This window comes from Mus musculus, chromosome 13 (genome assembly GCF_000001635.26).
Source record: "Mus musculus strain C57BL/6J chromosome 13, GRCm38.p6 C57BL/6J".
Classification (NCBI taxonomy): Eukaryota; Metazoa; Chordata; class Mammalia; order Rodentia; family Muridae; genus Mus; species Mus musculus.
Window position 1 is genome coordinate 49,217,415 of NC_000079.6, and position 6,473 is coordinate 49,223,887.

Here is a 6,473-nt window from a genome sequence, read left to right on the forward strand (position 1 = left end):
AGGGTATAGGTACTATGTACCTGACCTACATGTGTGCCTGGGCCAGTCTGGGCTAGATCCAAGGGCTACATCTTGCAGGAACCCTGCACAGACCCCATTGGGACCATTCTGAAGGGCTCCAATTATTGCACACCCATCACTGTGTTCTAGCAGTGGGGTGAGACTGAGGACTTCCTGAATCATGCATTTTTAGGCATCCCTTGCCAGACTCCTCATCAGGAAGGCCAGCATTCCACCTTTGTATCTTCCTCTGAACCTGAGGACCTTACTTGGTCCCATGAGAGAAACTGAGGCCCTCACCCCCTTTAGCAGTCTGAGGTAGCCTCCCAACTGCAGGCTACCTGCTTCTTGGCACTCCAGAGTCTGTGCAACATTTGATCCAAGGACAACACTCAAGTTCACAGAGATTCTACATCCTAGACCATATAGGAGTCCCCTTCCCCCTACCTCAAGCCTGCAGGGAGAGAAGACCTTAGTCTGAGACAGGACAGCTACAGGGACACACGGGGCTACAAAACACACCCAATGTCCACTCCAGGATCTACAAGAGATGCAAGGTAGACCCCAGATCTAGGGATAGGCCCTGGGTATTCCTCCTCTTCCCTAAGGGGCACAGGTTGCTGCTTGCCTGCTGGCAGGACCTGTTGACATTTGAATGTGGAAAGGCCAGCTGATGTTGGACCCCACCTCCTGCAAAGCAGCTGGGAGCCTTCACTGGCATAGACAATTGAGCTGGTCAGAAGTCACAGCCTGTTGGACCAGTACTTATGACCATTGTAGTAAAGGGAAAGAATAAAAGCTAGGCTCAGAAGATAACCTGGCTCTATTTTGAATATAGTAAAAGCAGTATGGGGTTTATAGCCAAGGAATAGGTGTGTGGAGGCCTGGCAGATACAAAACTGAGAGACTTAGTTGGTGGAGTGCTTACTTGCTCGCCTAACGTATATGAAGCTCTGGGTTAGATAGAACTCCAACACCAAATAAACTAGTCATGGCAGCACAAACCTGTGATCCAAGTATTCAGGAGGCAGAGGCAGGTAGAGGAGAAATTCAAAGTTTTCCTTGGCTACATTGTTTAAGGTTAGCTGGGAGAGATGAGACTGTATCACAAAATAAAAAGGAAGGCAACATCTAGAGTGATGGGACTGGGGAGATAAGTCTGCCTGCTCCACAAGTCTTGAAGAACTGAGTTCAAATCCACCGTACCCATATAAAAATCCGAACTGCAAATTCTGGTCTCTACACGCACCAGCCACATCTTGTGCACACTCAAGTATGCACACACACAAACACACAAAGTGTAAGGGAGATTCTGGCTAGCCTAACTGTGAGGGTTTGAGTTTCACGGCTCAAACACATTCGGTTTAATCCACAAATGAGGTGTGACCAGGTTAGACTGACAGGAGGTGATTAAGGCTCTGCCCTCACCAATGGATTCATCCATCTGTGAACTAATGGATTAGGGGATTAGTGGGGTATGAGGAATGGCTTTGTAATGAAGGAAAGCTTACTGCTTCTCACTATGTCCTCCACTGAGCTGTCCAGCAGAAAGACCCTTGTCAGATGTCTTGAAGACACTGGCTCCATGCTCCCAATATGTAAACTAAGCTACCCAGACATGAACACCAGCTATCTCATCTGCGGTAAACAGTTACAGCCAGAGAAAGCAGGCTGAGACGGTGACCTCCCGTAGTCTTGCTGAGGGCAGGCCAAGGTGGTCAGACGCATAGGAAGACAGTGTGGAGGAGGAACTCCATCCTATATAGAGGGAGGGTGGTAATCTCACACAGGGGGGCGTTTGTTCAATCTAAACTTAACAAGGAGATGTAGTTAGCCTAGGAACCCAACTAAAGTTTGGTCAAGCAAGAGTCAGTGTCAAGATCTCATCCTGGCAGTCCCATTCTGTAACCATGACAAATATCAGAAAATAAGCATGATCCCAGAACTCGGAGAGCTGGGGCAGGAAGAGTGATTTTGAGGAGAGTCTGCTGTATGAGAGCAAGAAACTTTAAAAGTTGCACAGAGACGCTCATTCTCTTTAGGGTAATTTGTACCAGAAAAGTGAAGCCAGCCCCACTTTTCACCACCCCCTCCTTATACCTAGCCCCTTCCGTGCCCCTTCCTCATCTGTTAGCTCTCTCTTCCAGATATCCAGCCCATTTCCCACCTCTGTGGTCGCCGTTTCATTTCTAACCTGGATGGTGGCAGCTACTTCCTCACTGGCTTCTTTTCCTCTCCTGTCCCCACAGCTGCACTTTACATGGCAGCCACAGGAGCTATGACTGTAAGGTGGACTGCTACCTGGGGGTTATGTCCTTCCTGTTTCTCCAGTGGTTCCTGTCTTTTCCAGGCCTTCGTGCGTCTGGGCTTCCTTCCCATACTGTTCCTCTGAGATCCCCACTGAACGTCCTCTCTACTGTGGGCTTGGTCTCAGCCCCGATATTACCACCTCGTGTGATCTCTGAGACCATCTCACATGACACCGTGCTCCCAACTCCAGAGCACTGTCACCTCCTGAGGATGATTCCCTATACACACCACATGGCTAGCATTTGTTCAGTAGTCATTTAATGAATGTATATTAACAATACAGTGTATAACTGAGGTTTGGGACAGAAAGATAAGAACACATACTGTATGACAGGGCTATTGGGCCTTTCTGAGAGGATGAAGCTAGACAAAGTGTCCCCAAGCTGGAGGTAGGGTACATGATCCTTGGGTATGGGTGGTCTGCATGGCTGAAGGTGAACATGACCATATGAACAGGCAATGGTGGCTCGAGAGGGCCTTTATGCAAAAGATAGGACATCCTCTACATTCTCATGTGGCCAGAGGACACCACCCATTCATTTATCTCTTAATTTATTCAATAAATATCTCCTAAATGCTGAAGCCAGAACCAGATCACAAGGACCACCCTTCCCCTCTACACACACACACACACACACACACACACACACACACACACAAATGCGAGGTCACAGACACACCTCTGTGTAGGTGCTAATGATTGCTATGACGTTGAGTCAGAGCAAGAGGCAGAAAATGCTTCAAGAGGTTGTCAGCATGCAAGATGGCTCCGCCGAGCCTTGTGGTATGGTCATAATAATGTGTGGCTTCCCTCCACAAGGAACCAGGATCGTCCATGTGACACATGTGTAGCTTGGGGGAGATTGTATGACTTTTCAGGCAGGCAGGATCATTTGGAGGGGGGTATATTCTTTGGAGAAGCAGCTGCAGTTGTAAGGTTGAACAAGAAGTCCTTGGGTCCCAGCCACCAACCAGTACCAACTCTGGTGAGGGAGTCAGCTTGGAAGTGGATCTTTAGCCCCAGTTGAGGCTTCAGATGAGACTACCTAGCCAGCTGACATTTGACTATGGCATCATGAGACCTTGGGCCTGAACTCTGACCCCACTGTTAGGGAACTCTCCTTTCCTTTCCTTTCCTTTCCTTTCCTTCCCTTCCCTTTCCCTTTCCCTTTCCCTTTCCCTTTCCCTTTCCCTTTCCCTTTCCCTTTCCCTTTCCCTTTCCCTTTCCCTTTCCCTTTCCCTTTCCCTTTCCCTTTCCCTTTCCCTTCCTTTCCTTTCCTTTCCCTTCCCTTCCTTTTTCTTTTATAGCGGTCTGCCTGCATGTGTGTTTGCAGACCAGAAGAGGGCACCAGATCTCATTATAAATAGTTGTGAGCTACCACGTGCGTGCTGGGAATTGAACCTCCAGAAGAGCAGTCAGGGCTCTTAACGTTCTGAGCCATTTCTCCAGCCCCCAAAGGCAACTCCTTTTCTCCAAACTCCAAAAGTCATCCCAGAACGCTCAGTCTGGACTACAGGATTTCTAGTGGAGGAACTTGAGAAGATGGATCCTATCTACCAAAAGAAGTCATTTCCCTTACCTCTGGCAAAAGGCACCTCTGATTAGCATATCAAAGCTCCTGCTGGCCACAGGCTTGCCAGAGTATCACAAGTACCTTTTACACATTTCAGAGTCCATCTTAGCTAGCATCCTTCCCATGACCTACCCTTCTCAGCTTGCTTCAGCTCACAAGTTCTCTACCCACAGCTACTCATTCATCTTATTTTTTATTTTTATTTTTACATTTATTTATTTTATGTATATGGGTGTATACTATCGCTGTCTTCAGATGCACCAGAAGAAGGCATCAAATCTCCATTACAGATGGTTGTGAGCCACCATGTGGTTGCTAGGAATTGAACTCAGGACCTCTGGAAGAGCAGTCAATGCTCTTAACCGCTGAGCCATCTCTCCAGCCCCTCATTCACCTTATAACAGCTATCTTTCACTATGTTCTCTCTCTCTCTGTTTCTCTCTCTCTGTTTCTCTTTTTCTGTTTCTCTGTCTATCTCTCTGTCTCTCTCTCTGTCTCTCTGTCTCTCTCTCTGTCTTTCTCTCTCTCTCTCTCTCTCTGTCTCTCTCTCTCTGTCTCTCTCTGTCTCTCTCTGTCTCTGTCTCTCTCTGTCTCTCTGTCTCTCTGTCTCTCTGTCTCTCTGTCTCTCTGTCTCTCTGTCTCTCTCTCTCTCTCCTTCACCCTCTCCCACTCCTCAGCTCCTGCCTCTCTCCCTGGCCAGGTCCAGTCTGCTGATCACATTCAGTCTACTTCATTCTCTCTGCTCTGGACTCTTCCAGATGTCTCTGGCTGTTCTCTCTCAAATCGACAATAAAAACCTTTCCCTTCACCATACCTTGGAACAGTCATGTCAGTTGATACTCATGGTATCAAGACCTGGGAGGAGCACAAATGGACCCCTTTTCACCCTCTCCTAACTGAACTAAGCAGCTGATTTGGCTCTCCTAAGTTACAGGTAGTTTGCTTCTGCTGGCTTCTTCTGCCTGCCATACTGAACTCCAAATTTTAGAGTTCACCTCTTCAGCTGCTGCTTCTCTCCACCTTCTCTCTCCTGGTGTCACTTTGGAGTCACCTGCTCTGTCTCTGTCAGCTTCTGGAGCTTCCTCATGCTACAGAAGTTACACTGATGCACCAGGCAGCGTCTTTCATCCTACTGAGCATCCATCCTACGGAAAGGGGTGCCTCTCCTTTGTGATTTGGGACACTCCTCTCTGACAAGACTCTTGGTCTGGTTGAGGACATCCCAGATAGGAATTCTTGTCACCAGGACACTCTTCTCTTTCCTATCCTTAAGCCCCCTCCCCACATATCCTCAGTTCACTCCTGGAGCTTGCTCTCTTTTGCCACCCCTCCCCCTATTCTGCCCTTGGTTGCTGTCTTGCCAGCTCTCTCTCTCTCTCTCTCTCTCTCTCTCTCTCTCTCTCTCTCTCTCTCTCCCTCTCCTCTCTCTAAGAACTTACTTTATCTCTAGCCATGGCTAGGACTTTTTTGTTTGTTTGTTTTTTGAGACAGGGTTTCTCTGTGTAGCCCTGGCTGTCCTGGAACTCACTCTGTAGACCAGGCTGGCCTCGAACCCAGAAATCCTCCTGCCTCTGCCTCTGCCTCCTAAATGCTGGGATTTAATTTAAATGCTCCCCGCCATGGCTAGGATTTTAAAATCTGTAAAATCCGTAACAAGTCAGCTTAAAACTTGTAACAAAAAGTGTCCATAGATTTTTTAAAAAATCTATACATAGGCAATCTTAATTTGCTACGGCATACTGCATATGTTACTTAGATTCAATTCTTGTATTTGGAAAATAGAACTTCCTAGCTACAAGTGTTTGATTAAGGTTTATGAATTCCTCAGGTTATAAATGTCTCCTCAGGTGAACAGAAAGTGACTCAAGATGGATGTCTATCCACTTCATGACTCTGCTAACTGTGTCCAACACCAGGCTTCTAGAAAATTTCAGGTAAGAAACAACATATGTTTGATGAATGATATGTTTGATAATTAAGGTTTATGAATTCCTAAGGTCTATTCAGGCTAGCAGAAACTGAGCTGAAGATGTGTCTGACCTCTTTGACTTCGCTAACTTTGTTAGGTTTTAGCTATTTGGATAAAGTGAGTCATACAAGAATATGTGATATTCTGTAATGGTTACACCTCTAAAAGATCAGGAAGTCAGTTTCCCAGCCTGCTGGTGGAGTACATGTGGCTTAAAGCTTTATTTTTATGCTAAAGGATCTTATTCAAAAATTTGAAGGTTCAAACTTAACAAGAATAAAACTATAAAATCCTAATCTTATAAAAGCTACTAACGTGTTGTAAACTGTTAAAGGTAATGAGACATGCAAGTCGATGGTCAGTCACCTTATACATGATGAAATTCTTTAACGTGCTCAGAACTATGCTTGTTGTCCTGCTAAGGGAAAAATTTTAGCCTTCTGTATGTATATACTGGCAAGGTTAAGCCTGAAGAAGGTAACTAAAAACAAATAAGTGTTTGTTTAAAACCAGGTACACTTAATCCATTAGATGTTGTCCCTTAAGCTCCCCAGAGAGATCTGCTGAATATGGCCTTCAAGGTGTTTAATGAAAAAGGCTTCCCCTGATAGGTAGAAATA